The sequence below is a fragment of the Anarhichas minor genome, unplaced genomic scaffold, assembly GCF_050575085.1.
Source record: "Anarhichas minor isolate MPS153535 unplaced genomic scaffold, ASM5057508v1 ptg000004l, whole genome shotgun sequence".
Lineage (NCBI taxonomy): Eukaryota > Metazoa > Chordata > Actinopteri > Perciformes > Anarhichadidae > Anarhichas > Anarhichas minor.
In genome coordinates this window covers 4987038-5000442 of record NW_027466450.1, presented here as the reverse complement: position 1 = coordinate 5000442, position 13405 = coordinate 4987038, and positions in this window count along the sequence as shown.

Genomic DNA, 13405 nt, shown 5'->3' with positions numbered 1-13405 from the left:
TAAGTGATGTTACACATTAAAGGTTAGTTTCATCAGGGTTTAGGGTTTGGTAAAAGTGTGAGCTTTACAAAAGAAAACACAAGTCACAAACTGGGGGTGGAGTTTGAAGTACATGGCCATTTGCCAGGTAGGGAGGATCAATGAAAGGATGGTTGCATTGTGGGAAATGTAGGATTAAGGGCTTTTGGAACCCATACTGTGGAGCAAAGAAAAACTGGATACTGCGACCTTTGCTGCTTTGCTTCTTGGAAGTGCACTAGATGTATGTACTCATTTAATACAAATACAGCTCAGTAAGTGCTTCTTTAAAAAAAAAAAGAAAAGACCAGGACACTAACTACTGACTAAATTGAAAGCTTCATTAATGGAGAAAAACATCTAGAAGGAAAATAACCAGAATGTTAATTCTAAAAATGTCTAAATGTCAGCAGTGACAGTGCAGCGCTGCAGGGATTTTAGATCAATCTTGCATTTTTCTTGATGAATGATTTGATCTGTATTATCAGAGGTTACTGCAAAATGTCCATCACAAATCCCTAAAGACAGGTGACGTTTCATCTGTCTTGACAAACAGTCCAAACCTTAAGGTATCACATGAAATGATAAGACAAGGAAATCATCAACTTTAAGAAAAATAATAAACTTCTTTATTTGTTTATTTGCTTTACTAAAAAAACATTGTCATGTGGGAACTTCCTCAAGTTTGATTCTGATAACTAATGCAAAGTTATTTAATGGGAAGTTTGATATCTCCACAAAGACAATGGTGCAACTCCGCAAATAACAATTGCAATTTGTTTAAACTAGAGTATCCGTATGTAGTCCTCCTCTGTGTATTCGTATGTTAGCCTACAGTGTTTACCGTGTAACATGGAGTGGACGTCTCGCTGCTGTCCGACAGTAACGTTCTCACTGGCACACAGACCTGACCTAGAATTGCTACTTAGAATTCGGGCTAAACCATCGCGCTGGAACGGAGGGGGGGGGGGGAGACGACAGGAAATCTTGACTGGGATGTAATGGAGTAGGACCACTGGAAAGCTCCGGCGAAAGGGGGGAGACATATTTCTATTTTATAATGTTCCCGTGATAATGTTGTGATTTGATTAGTGCACGGTATGAATCCGTCGTTCGAGGAAAAACGGGATTTAAGCTAACATTCCAGGTGAGTCTTCCTTTTTGTCAAATTCAGGTGGAAAGTGTCGGTTCCACAGCTCGCCTCCTGGCAACGGGCACACGCGGGTCCTCCTCCCGGGGACATCTCACTCCGGTATCCGTTCTTCCCTGCCTCTGTCCCCGAAGGCTGGCTAGCGAACCCACGTCGTGTCTGGTCTGGCAGACAGTGAGCATCCGTTCGACCGTAAATGCCGATTCCCCCCCCTGCGCACCAAAAGCGGATTATTCAGGATGTTTTCAGCATGGTGTAAAAGCCGCGGAGAAATATTGGTTTTTACCCCATTATACCGGAGGACCGCCCGTGCTTCGTGAAAATGAAAAAAGGATACAATGCAGCATGCATGTTGTGCATTCTTCGGGACGTACCACACCGCTGGTATTGTATTTCCTTCATTACAAATGTGCTTGATATGATTTATAAACGCGTAGCGACATTATAGGCCTCGGCTGCTTATTGTGTCGGCCAGCCCTATCATCTGCCGAGCGATTTAATTGTTACATTGTTATCGGAGCTAGCAGAACTTGAAAATGAACGTTTGCACAAGGAGGGCCTGAATTGTTTTATTGGCGGACAAAGCCATGAAAGGAATCTCATTTTGTGTTTGATTTGTGTGTGTGTGTGTGTGTGTGTGTGTGTGCGTGTGCTTGTGTCCGACGTCGTTGTTCTCGCTCTCAGCCGCCGTCCAGTGCCTCCCTCTTCGGGGAAGACTTTGTTTGCGCTGGCCGACGCTCCATGAATGCAAGTGCTGAAGTCCTCCCTTCCCCCCCACTTCTCTGGCGAAACAGGAACAACTTCTTTTAGGAAAAAAGGGAAAAAAAAAAAAAAGTTCCTGGAGTTTCAAGCGCCATGGAATTACTTTGTCCGCCAAGAGTTGTCCAGTGAGGCGCTGAGATTTCAGGGGGGGAAGTCTAGTCTGTGCAGTAGTTGTGTGCTTTACGGTTTATTTGCAGAGTTTTAGGTTCGTAGATGTCTCTGTGTGTATTTTAGGACGACTTCCTCGAGTAGGCCTGTTTGTGAGTAACTTGTGTGGCTTTGTGCTGTGTTGCTTTGGCAAGACCAAGAGAGCATAACATGGCAAAGAATGTGTTGACTCTTTTTGTTTTTACCAATTTTATTATTTATTTTCTATTATTTTTGTAATTGACTTGCGAGTGAACAGAATCCACAGGTCCTATAGTGTGAAAAGGTTTAGTAAATGACACCTGGTGGCAAACAGATGATAGTAAGTGTCCCTAAGTCATTTATTTTTTCCTTTTAATAAAACATTTAGCATGCACTCAAAAATAAACTCGTGGTAAAGGTGTATTCTGCATCATTTTGCCTCCATGCTGTGTTTTTTTTCCAGTGGCTTTTGTGCTTTGTTGCAGTTTGTATTCTAGTCCTGTAGCTGATGCTGTTATCCAGAGCGGCCCCCTGAGTTAGCAGGTAGGGGCCCCCGGTGTCTCGTCCGAGGGCCGTCTTAAGGCTTACCTGCCAGTGGCTGACATTGCAGTGGAGACCTTCCTGTTCCAGGACTCCGGTTGGTCTCTTCAATTGCTAGGCAGACACTGCTGTCTGCCACCGAGTTGCATCTGTTGCACAGTCTTTAACGCTACGTTTTTATATTTATCTCTACGTCTACTCTATTTTCTTTTGAAATATCGAGGTGTCTCCTTTTCACTCCCACAGTGGATATTTGGAGTGAAGTCCTCTTTGATGCGAAGACGCGAGGAAGCTCTCGGTAGAGTATCACACGCTGTTTTGTAGTCCCTTATGTGCACGGCGGTCGATAACTGAAGTATAAATGAGTGTCCGGGTTAAAACAAGGCGACTAGACACTGCTGCTGTGAGCCCCTAATGACCTACGCTTTGCGCCGGTCGTGTTTGCTACATGTCGGTCTTGTCAACACGAGTGACTGAGTGCTTTTCCATGCCATTTGTCTTGTTTTGCGTTTCACCCGATGAGCAAAGTTGTCTCCTCTCTGTTTCCAGGTGTGAATGACTTGTGGCTGTAAGGTGTCGTGAGTGGGCCAGGTTCCTGCACAGCCTCAGTAGCCTGACTGCTGGGAGGAGTCAAGTGGAGAGCAGACATCCGTGCCCAGGGGACCTGAGGCCTGGTTCTCCATATGAGGCCCTGCTGAAAGGGCAGGGGGGCTTCTGAGGTAACCCAGCTCAACTCTTGCTCTTTTTTTTTTTTTTTTTTTTTTTTCACTTTTATCACAGTTTCTTTCATACAAACACACCGACCCTGTTCTCAAAAGCGCACACCCATGACAGACGGCACATAAATGCTGTTCTCTCATCCCCATTTTTTCATTGCTTTAGTTCTCTTAATAACCAAAGGTCGAAGGCTGATTATAATAACCATAGTTTGGAACGGAAGAAAGCCGATAGCCACGAATCGGGCGATGCTCCGGCCTTGGGTTAGCATCGGTTCTATTTCTTTACTGTTCTGTGGCCTTTGACCCGCCGGTATTACTTCTGTTAAATTGCTAAATGCCACTCTTATTCACCATTTATGTTTATGCATATTCTCAGGGTAAGGAGGATCCTAAAGTGTGTGATTTAATTTCATGAATGGATAGTTACGTGGCTGGATTATCTGTAAGAGAAAATGAACTGATATGACATGAGGACCACTTGTCAGCTTGCTGTAAAATCAGCTGTTCCCCGGGACGGCAACGTTTTAGCCCACATTTTCTAATCTTATTTGCCAGAACAATACATTTTTGCCATAACTCGTTAGCGTAACACCGCTCTGATGGAGCAGTAACGAGCGCAGGCTCCCCCCTGACATCCGTCACCATCTCCTCGCCGTGTGGATGTGCCCACGTTGACGGCTGCAGTCTGATGAGAGAGGCCTTGAATATGAAGCGGTGACTCCTGTACAGCCGCTCTCCATGCTCGGAGGGGGGAAATGACCTCACCGCTTCGGTCTATCAGTGCGATGTTTGGTCTCATTCTCACATCTGCGCACGCTGAGGACACAACACGCGGTCAGGGCCGCTCTTCCTGAGAACGCCGTCCGCACTGTTTATTTATCTGCTATCTAATCCCAACGCGTGTCAACCAAAAACCACAGTGAGGTGAAGGGCGCAGGGAAATGGATATTGATGTAAAGCGGCAGAGGATTTATTTTTCTCTCCTCTTGTGTATCGGCCTCTCATGTTTCCATGCATTTGTTTGCTTCATGGGTTTTCTAATTAAAACTTGCACAACGCTCGTGTTGTGTATGACGTGGAGGGAGAGTCTGTCTCACTCTGTTGCCTTATTATGACATCTTTTTGTTGGGTACCGGTTTGTACCTAAACTAAGTAGTCTACATTCAGCAAGTGTATACTAGCGCTTGGTGTTTTGAGTAAGACATCCACTCAGAATTGATTTCAGGAGTTTAGTTCGTCAGCTGGACGACTCCTGCCGTAATCAGGCATCCATTGTACAGTAACTATGTGGTATTCCCCAGGGAGCAGGAAAAGTACCGTTTGCTTTGTAACCATCGAGGGTTTGCACGTTAACATTTGACTCGTTTGGCAGTTTAGAGTGATGTTAAAATATTGCTGTGACTTTACTGAACTACTGTGAATAAAATACAATTATGTACAGTTTACTTTGGCGGCAGGACATGCAAATATGTAAGTATGAAACGCAGACGGAGAATTCACAAACTCTATTCACAGAGGGAACTTTCTCCCTTTTTTGTTTTGCAAAATGTGTATTCGTTTCCCTGTTCCACGAAAGTATGGCTGAACATATTGTCGAGTTGATTTCTGTCTATTGATTTATTGATTGCTGCTAATATTATCCATTTTCCCTGCAAATAGACACAATGGGCAGTTTTTATGTTTCTTTATAATAGGCTAAATAGTGATCTTATCTAATACATTAAATCAGCATTGTTATGTATACACATATACAGCGTCTGTATTAAATGAATTTGACAGATTTGACAAATCCACATTCAATTTGGTTTCTATCACCGTTAGTATAAAATTGTGACCAGACAGTTTTATAAAGCTTCTAAACACCAAATATTTAAAACCAGTTGATCAATTGAGAAACCAAAACAAGTGAACTGGAGATACGTTGGTTCTCCGTCTCAGCCAATATCTTGATTTCAGGTATTAGAATTAGTATGCAGAGAGAGAAAAAGGGGAATCCGTAATAAATCATAAATGTATAGCACTTGTGAAGGACCAAGCTTCACATTGCAGAAGCAACACAGGACCAAACACAATAAGATAAAATGGGAGACAATACACAATGTGATTACATTTAGAAAGCATACCCATGGATGGATGATGGATGGATATTATGGTTATATAAAGTAACACAAAGTCTTCAATAAGTAAAGCCGTGTTTTTTTAGGGCCATGGACGCCAGTTCTTCAAAACCCAAACTAGTGTTGAATGCTTTAGAATAGATCAAATGACAGAAATATCTATTACTTCATTTACAGCCGTGTCGTGCAAAATGTTCAGCGAGTAGACCAATAAGTGCGCCAGTTGTTTTCTTTAGTTATTCATTTGTCCAAGATTGAGCAGTCATGACTTCGACATGTTGTAAAGATACATTATTATAATAATAAAGGAAGTTGGCTGCTGGACGTCCTTTTAAACCAAATCTTCTAGGACTCTAAGGACTCCTTTAGTAGTAAGTCTTCACAGCTTAGTGTGCCTTTTCCAAACAGTTACAGCTATAAATATGAATATTTTTTTTCTACGAGCTGTATTTCATATCTCTCTTGGTGTAGGCGGAGGTCTCAGTCTGTGTGGATGTGCGGTGGGATGGCTGCCCGTAGCGGATCCTCCGGGACGTGTCTGGCTGAGTCAGAGTGTACCTATAATTCTGCTTTCATGTTTCTCTGCTGTGATTGACAGCTACTGCACCGACACGCTGCTCCTCCCGCCCTGAGGGGAGGGGGTCCTCTCACACCGCGCGGCTCTCAGGTGGAATCTCGGGGGGCTACGGTGACCCTCGGTCACCCCAACTATCTAAAGCTAAGAGCTGCCGGATCGGCTGGTTAGCCTACTGTAAGGCAGCGCCATGACGTAGTGGTAACCAGCAGAGGCTGAGGGAGCAAACTGCAGTCAAGCTGTAGTGTTTTGAATTGAGATTTTGGCTACAACGCCTCCTGGGATTTTCTGTTGCGCTCGCCATTAGTTTGAACACAAGATTTCCGATTTTCTGCCAACCCAAAGCGTTACAGATCACAGTATGCAGCAGTGGTTTATTTATAAACGAGACTACTACAAACAGTTAAATTAGTTTATATCCGATTTTATGATTCTGGCTTTGCAGCCATTTTGCCAGCGGTTTGTTGACACCTCTGTCGTTCTGTTTGCTAAGAGAACTAACTGTCTGAAGCCGACGCAAACGCTGTTTCCCACTCACCTGCACGTAATAACAGTCTGATCAATATGACGCGAACAAGCCACAAATCACACGTAGTTTTCTCCGTAAATCAGCAGAGACCTCCCAAAAACATACAATATTGATCCCAAAGGCACTAACGCTAACAAGCTAACATCTGTTGTGATTCCTCGAGTGCTCCAATTCTGTTGTTTTTGGTGTTTTCTGGTTTGCTTTTTTAAATATTGGATTATGTAGAACAGATTCCCTCCTTTCTGCTTCTGCAGAGTTTAGTCCTGGATGGTGTTGAGCTGCCTGTTGGTTGTTTAGCTGCAATAGTTAAACAACTGTAGTCTTATCGAGATTCACCTCACTTTTTAAAACGCCAACTTTCCAAATAGTGCCACACCTTAGATTTAACCTGCTTAGATCTCATCTTCATCCTCCATGTTTGTGTTTTTTTGCTTGTTTTCTAGTAATTTGAACCATCTCCTTATGCTCCTAAACAAAGGAAGTTTATGTATTTTCTTTGCCTTTCAAACACCTCGAACGTAATGAAAAACAATCCTATTTCTCAAAACACACAGAGCCTAAATGTATATTCTAGACTAGAGTCATAATTGCGATACAAAAACTGTTACATTCCCCTCCCGCCACCATTGAAAGTCTTGAGAGCAGCTTTTAGAACTATACAACCGCACACGAGGTGTGACTGACAACGTCCTCGCCTCCTTCACTGAGAAGATTAGGTGTTGAGAGTAAGTTCAATGTGTCTCTGATTAATGGGCAGATTGCATTTTTTTCAGCCACTTAATCTTGGGTTACACTGGCACTATAGTGTATGCTTTCTACATCATTATGTGGGTAATAGCTGGGCAGACATGTCTTGTTCCAGAGCAGTTCATAGTTTCAGAGGCACGCAAGCTCAGACTCATGGGAGCAGCAGCTGCCATAAACTCGTACAGCAGTTTGCACTGCATCTCAGCCATTTTTAGGACGGCTAACTACTGCCGCATGTGGGTGTTTCCATGTGCAACAGTATGAGTATGTGCATGTGTATTGCTCTGTGCCTGTATATCTAATTGGGCAGGTCTTAGCCAGTGTGTTTAAAATTCCACGGGAATGACACACACACACACACACACACGCATGCAAACTGGGGTAATTCAGGGACACAATCTGGCTCATATTCTCTCCAAAGTGCTAATTTTGTTGTACGATGGGAGAAGTATAGTCTGTAGTTTTCTGCTTTGACTGAAACGCGTCTCTGCTTGTTTGATGTCATGCCAGGTCAGTGGCGTCGCCTGAACGAGGTCTGACAGGTTGAGAAGTCACTTTCTTTAATGATTTAATGTGCAAAAAAATGTTCTTAAAATGTCATTCTATTCTTGCCTAATGCTCTTAGTGCTTTAAATGGAGCTTTTGCACAGTGTGGGTTGTATTGACGGCTGCTTCTAATGTGGGTATTTGATGTTTCTGTGCTTGTTTGTTGTGAGGTTCCGTATCAACGCATTGACACTCGTGTAATATAATGTTGCAAAAAGAGCCTTTTGACCATGAGCCTCCTTTTACGCGTTCCCTCAACGGTCTGCTTGGGGCCTGGCCGTTGGGATTTCCCACAATGCATTTAGCCACAGGGAGACGTCCTCCCAGCCTGAACAAGGGAGGAATTTGGCCCGAGTGTGGGAGCGACCGTAGGGATGGAGGGAGGGAGTCACGGACCAGAGAGCATGGTCAAGGGAAGGGAGGAAAGAAGGGCAACAGACTTTCTGTTTGGCTGCTCACTTAGCCACCAATCGGAGAAAAGAAAGCGTCTCTGCTCAGGTGAACCTGAGGTAAACCTACCTCAACCCAATGTGCATCAAATAATATAAAAAAAGGACTTAACCCTGAGGATCTAGTTCTAGCTGCTGCTAACAGTTTGAGCTGCAAAGTTGTAATATAAGAAAAGACAGCATGGTTTTCTGTGCCTGAATAAAGAAGAAATCTGGCCGCCTCAGGACTGCACACATTGCATAGGTTTTTATCTTCAGAGGTCCGCTTCAGCTCTGTTCAGGATTTTTGATTTGACCTTTTATTGCTCGCATATCTGCTACTAGCGCAGAAGACAATTTAAAGTTGTTTTCCACTCAATTGTCTGAAATTGACCAAGCAGCATAGTGTGTTTTATGTTTACGCTTTTGCAGAGTCCAAAAGTTGCAATATACACTTTACTGTTTGTCTAATACAGTCCAAAGTAAATGTGTTTTTTTTTTACCTATTTTACCATTACAATTTTGGCAACAGTCATTGTACTCTAAGCATTTGATACTGGTAAGTGTTTGATAATGGCACGCCCCTTAATTTGAACCCACGCTTGTCTTGTTGGAGAAATAATGGCACATTGTTGCCGGTTTCTCAGTCTCTTTGTCTTGTATCGAGTAGAAAGGTGTGTGTGTGTGTGTGTGTGTGTGTGTGTGTGTGTGTGTGTAAGCAAGACACACCCACTTAGCCAGAGATCCAGAGACGCCGGGCAGATGGACAGAGATGGAAGTGCAGGGTGAAGTGTGTGAGACGGAGATCAGAGCAGGCCGGAGTGCTGAGTGCCAGTCCTGCTGTTGGCGCTGGCTGCCACACATGGCACGGTGCCCAGGCTACGCCAACAGATGTGTCACTAGTGAGTCAGCTGTGTGTGTGTGTGTGTGCGCGTGTGTTTCAGACACAGACACCCACCCGCACACTCTGTAAAGAGAGCGACTTGTGTAATAACCCCCACTCCTCCCCCTCCTCCTGCTACGGGTAAATCTGTATCCCACCCTCTTCCTACCCTTCTGCTTTCATTGCCACTTCCATCATTGTGATGGACACGGCTCGGCTCCTGTCACCGTGATATGATTTGACAGAATGTGACATTACACACATGTCGCCTCCCCGGGGATGGAGGGGCCTCGTCTGCAGACCACAGGAAAGGATGAACCGAGGGGGCGGGAGTCGTCGTACAAAGGCAGGACAGATAGACAGACGGGGGTAAAGACTAAAACACTCACGGAAGAAAAAAACCCGGGTGGAGATGGATGGAGATATGTAACTATTGTACTCCGGGAGCAGCTAAGAGTTTGGAGAGTGCGGAAATGTTAATTGTAAATATTTCTGTGGCTTGTTGCTCAGTCCTACTGTATGTGAGGGTTGTTCATGTGTGGCAGCCCTTGTTCCCGTCATGGTAGACACATTTTGTCAAATGTTCACTCTGTGGTGTCACAGCTCTATCTTTAGTGCCACTTAGCATTCCTAACATTCTGTAAGAACCAAGCGTGAGTCGTGACCGCTAACTTGCAGGGTGTGGCATGTTGCTCTCAGGGAGCCACCGCAACAGGTGACCGTACAGGTGTTTCCTCAGCCAGGTCACTGTGGGACGTCCGACCGCTCTTGCACGTTTTGTACTTTCTTAAAGTAGAGTTAATACTGTTTGTCCTGTATGTGGTTAGTTACTGCTTCACTAGCAGACAGACAGGTATGTGTGGGAACTAGTTGTGTTCAAGGTAGAACAAAGACATCTTGTGAAACTACTTACCAAGCTGCAGTCCGTGATGTCGTAGGAACCAGCAAGAGCAAGCATGACTTGAAAGTGAAAAACCTAGCTCAGTGATGCTAACTATTTCCCTATGAAAGGAGCTAGCAGCGCTAGCTCTAAAAGTCGCTAAATCTAGCGAGACCTTCACCAAGTCAGCAACACTGACAGCATGGCCCAAAATGATTAGTATGAACATTAACATATCATAATGAATGTAAACAACAAACATAGCTTTTGTTGGTAGTCATAGCTTTCAAGCTAGCAGCTCGTGGAAGATTCCCGTGATGCAGAATGAGTGGACAGGCAGGTGGGAAGGTGGGCGGGCTTATTCCTGTCAGAGCATTTGATTTAAAGAGAATTTCAACCACTATAACAGAAAGGCTTTCTAAAATACATTACCCATTTTAGAAGAATAAAGAAGTAGCACATTTATTTTCATACAAATAAAAAGTTTAATTTATAAAAAATCACTTCAGTGCACTCTTGGCTTTTTGTTGTTGGTGTTTGTTGAGGTACAACCAGTCTTGATGATTTGACTCTCTAAATAAAAGCAAAATATTTAAGTTGTCGATTCTTTATTTATGACGTTTCAGTTCTCAGACCCTCCTTCACGTTAAATTAATGATTCATAGCACAAAAGCAAGCGCACATCGTCGTACCTCGTGGGAAGACTTGATTGTTGTCTCGTGCTTTTGATCCTATTACAAATGCTCTTTTTTTTTTTTGCTTCACAACTTTGACTTGAGACTTCCTACGGTGGTGATATGATTTTAATTCATATTGGGTCCATGTAAGTTATAGAAAGAGACTGAAAGGCTTTTCTGTTTGAGAGAGCTGGCCGATGCTTCTTCAGACCGCACGGTTCCTTGCCGATGAGCGCTGCATATTTGTATATTCTTGCAGAAAAAAACCCGAGGAGAGGTGGAAATAATGTGTCTGATGTTGGCCTAAACAAATAATGGACTAAAGAAATTCTCGAGATGGAGGCTGAGCAGACGGGGAGCACGTAGAGGAGCTAGAGAGCGAGAAAGAGAGAGCAATACTCCATTGTGACTGAACTGCAAAATAGGATTTGCATAAATAAGGCTGAAATATCAGCAGGCCCCTTTTACAGCCAGCAGCAGGGCTGAGATGAGGGAAGAGAGTCTGTGTGTGTGTGTGTGTGTGTGTGTGTGTGTTTTTACTTGTGTGTTTTCCCCCCTATCTTTTTCAAATAATGCCTTTGTAGTATTGTTGGGTTAAAAATTCAACCCAGGGGACTGGGTTGGCAACAAGGTCTAGGTTTCTTTTCCTCTTATTTACACACCTTTACACCCCCCCCCATATACCAGTGGACCCTGTACTGGTATAAAGCCTCCCATCGCCCCCTCAGAGGAATTTGGGTGACGTAGCAGGGAAGGTCTACACTGCGCTCAGCCGGCGTACGATGGCTGTTACATAAGCAAGAAATGAAATGCTCCCTTTTAGTACCACCCGCATTCGAAAAACCCAAACCTAATTGAATTGAACTATTTTCTGCCCTCTCTTCATGTGGAACCTCGTATTTATATCGGAGGCAGGAAGCTCATCTTTATAGCCTCATTATACTGTTTTCCCATTGACTTGCATTCACGGCAGCTCTCCGTGTGTGCTGTGATAGACAGTTCAGCGTCTTTACTGGAGAGAGAGAGAGAAAAATCTCTATGATTGCCTCGACGGTGTTTTGTTTTGCATGGTGGGCTGCAGTGTGCATGCCTGATGTGTGTGTGTGTGTGTGTGTGAGTCTGTGTGCGTTCCTTATGACAGTCATGTCAGCAAGCTCCCCAATTAGTGTCTTGTTAGCTTGCGATTGGAGGGAGTGGGTGATTGACGGGTCATGCTGTTTGCGTCAGTATGCGTGTGCATGCTCACATTGCGCACATTTGTGTATGATTAGGGTTTAGGTTTAGATAACGCCCCTCGAGGGCACACGTGCCAGTTGGGGCTGGCCCCTCATCCAAACACAGCATGCTGGAAACTCACCTTTTTTTTAAACTGACCCCATACACCCAATGCCACTATGCTTCAAACACAGTGCTTTTCAGATGGTCAAACGGAATCTAAAACCTCTCCTCTCTGTCTCATGATGGATCAGGAAATATATATATATATATATATATATATATATATATATATTTTCATCAAACGTGTCTTGTAAGGAATTAGGATTTTTGTCCTGGATGTTATTATTGACAGTTTTGGTTCAGAGCGGTTGTCTGGCAGGTCGGAATCAGAACCGTTTATTGCCATGTATGTTGAACATACAAGGAATTTGGCGTGACGGGAGGTGCAAACATTTAACAATCAACAACAATCAGTGCAAGTAGAAACATATTAAAATTTACAAGAGATATGAAATATGAAATAAAGTAAGATATAAAATAATGAAATATAAAATAAAGATGAAATATAAAATAAAGTGCACAAACGAACAGATAACAGGACTATAAACAAGTGAGATGTAAGGTGACAAGGTCTTGTCACTGTGACTTACCCAAGTCAGTCATTACAGTCAACAGAAAAATGAAATGGCATCTCAGTTTTCTGCCACTTCCTGCTCTCGTCCTCTCTCACACATTCTCTGACTTCCCATATTTGAATATCTGCTCTAACAAAACCCCAACTCCAGCAACAACGACTGATGGGACACGAGCAGACCGTCTGTTTTACTGACGCTGTTAAATTATTTAGACACAAAGTTTAAACTGTGACGACTATAGTTTCAGCCAAAGCACTTGTGTGAAATTCCAGTCAATTTCTGCGTGCTGCGTATCATCGCTACTGCAGAATAACTCGCACAGACAATATAATTTCCACAGTTATGTATCAAAGCATGTTGTGTTGCAAAAATACAAACATGTCATGTCACCATAATAGAGGTCTTTCAAGCTGTTCTGTTGTAAACGCACAAATCGCAAGTTCAGCAGTCATTAATCTGCCCATGGCTCCTCCGAAACGCCCACTCCTGTACCACAGAGTGTGTGTTAAGATAGAAAGGTTCGTCTAATCAGTGTAATTTGGATACACAAGGCTCCTCTGTCCCTGTGGAGAAGCCGGCCTCTGCTCGCGTGCAGTAGTGATATGTGGGCCCTGCTGGTTGTAAATCACTTCCCCCTCAGACCGGCGAGTGACGAGTGTTGCTGCTGTAGCAGGAGTCAAGTGTATTTGTCTGGTTCCCAGTGACCCCTCCCCCCCCTTTAACCCCTCCCCCCCTCCCCCCCAAACACTCCACCTCCTTCTCCCCAGGGGGAACTCTGGAGCCAGTTACAATGTTGAGTGTTTTTGGAAGAGCTCCTAAATATTTTCAGGATGACAATGTAATCTGACTGACT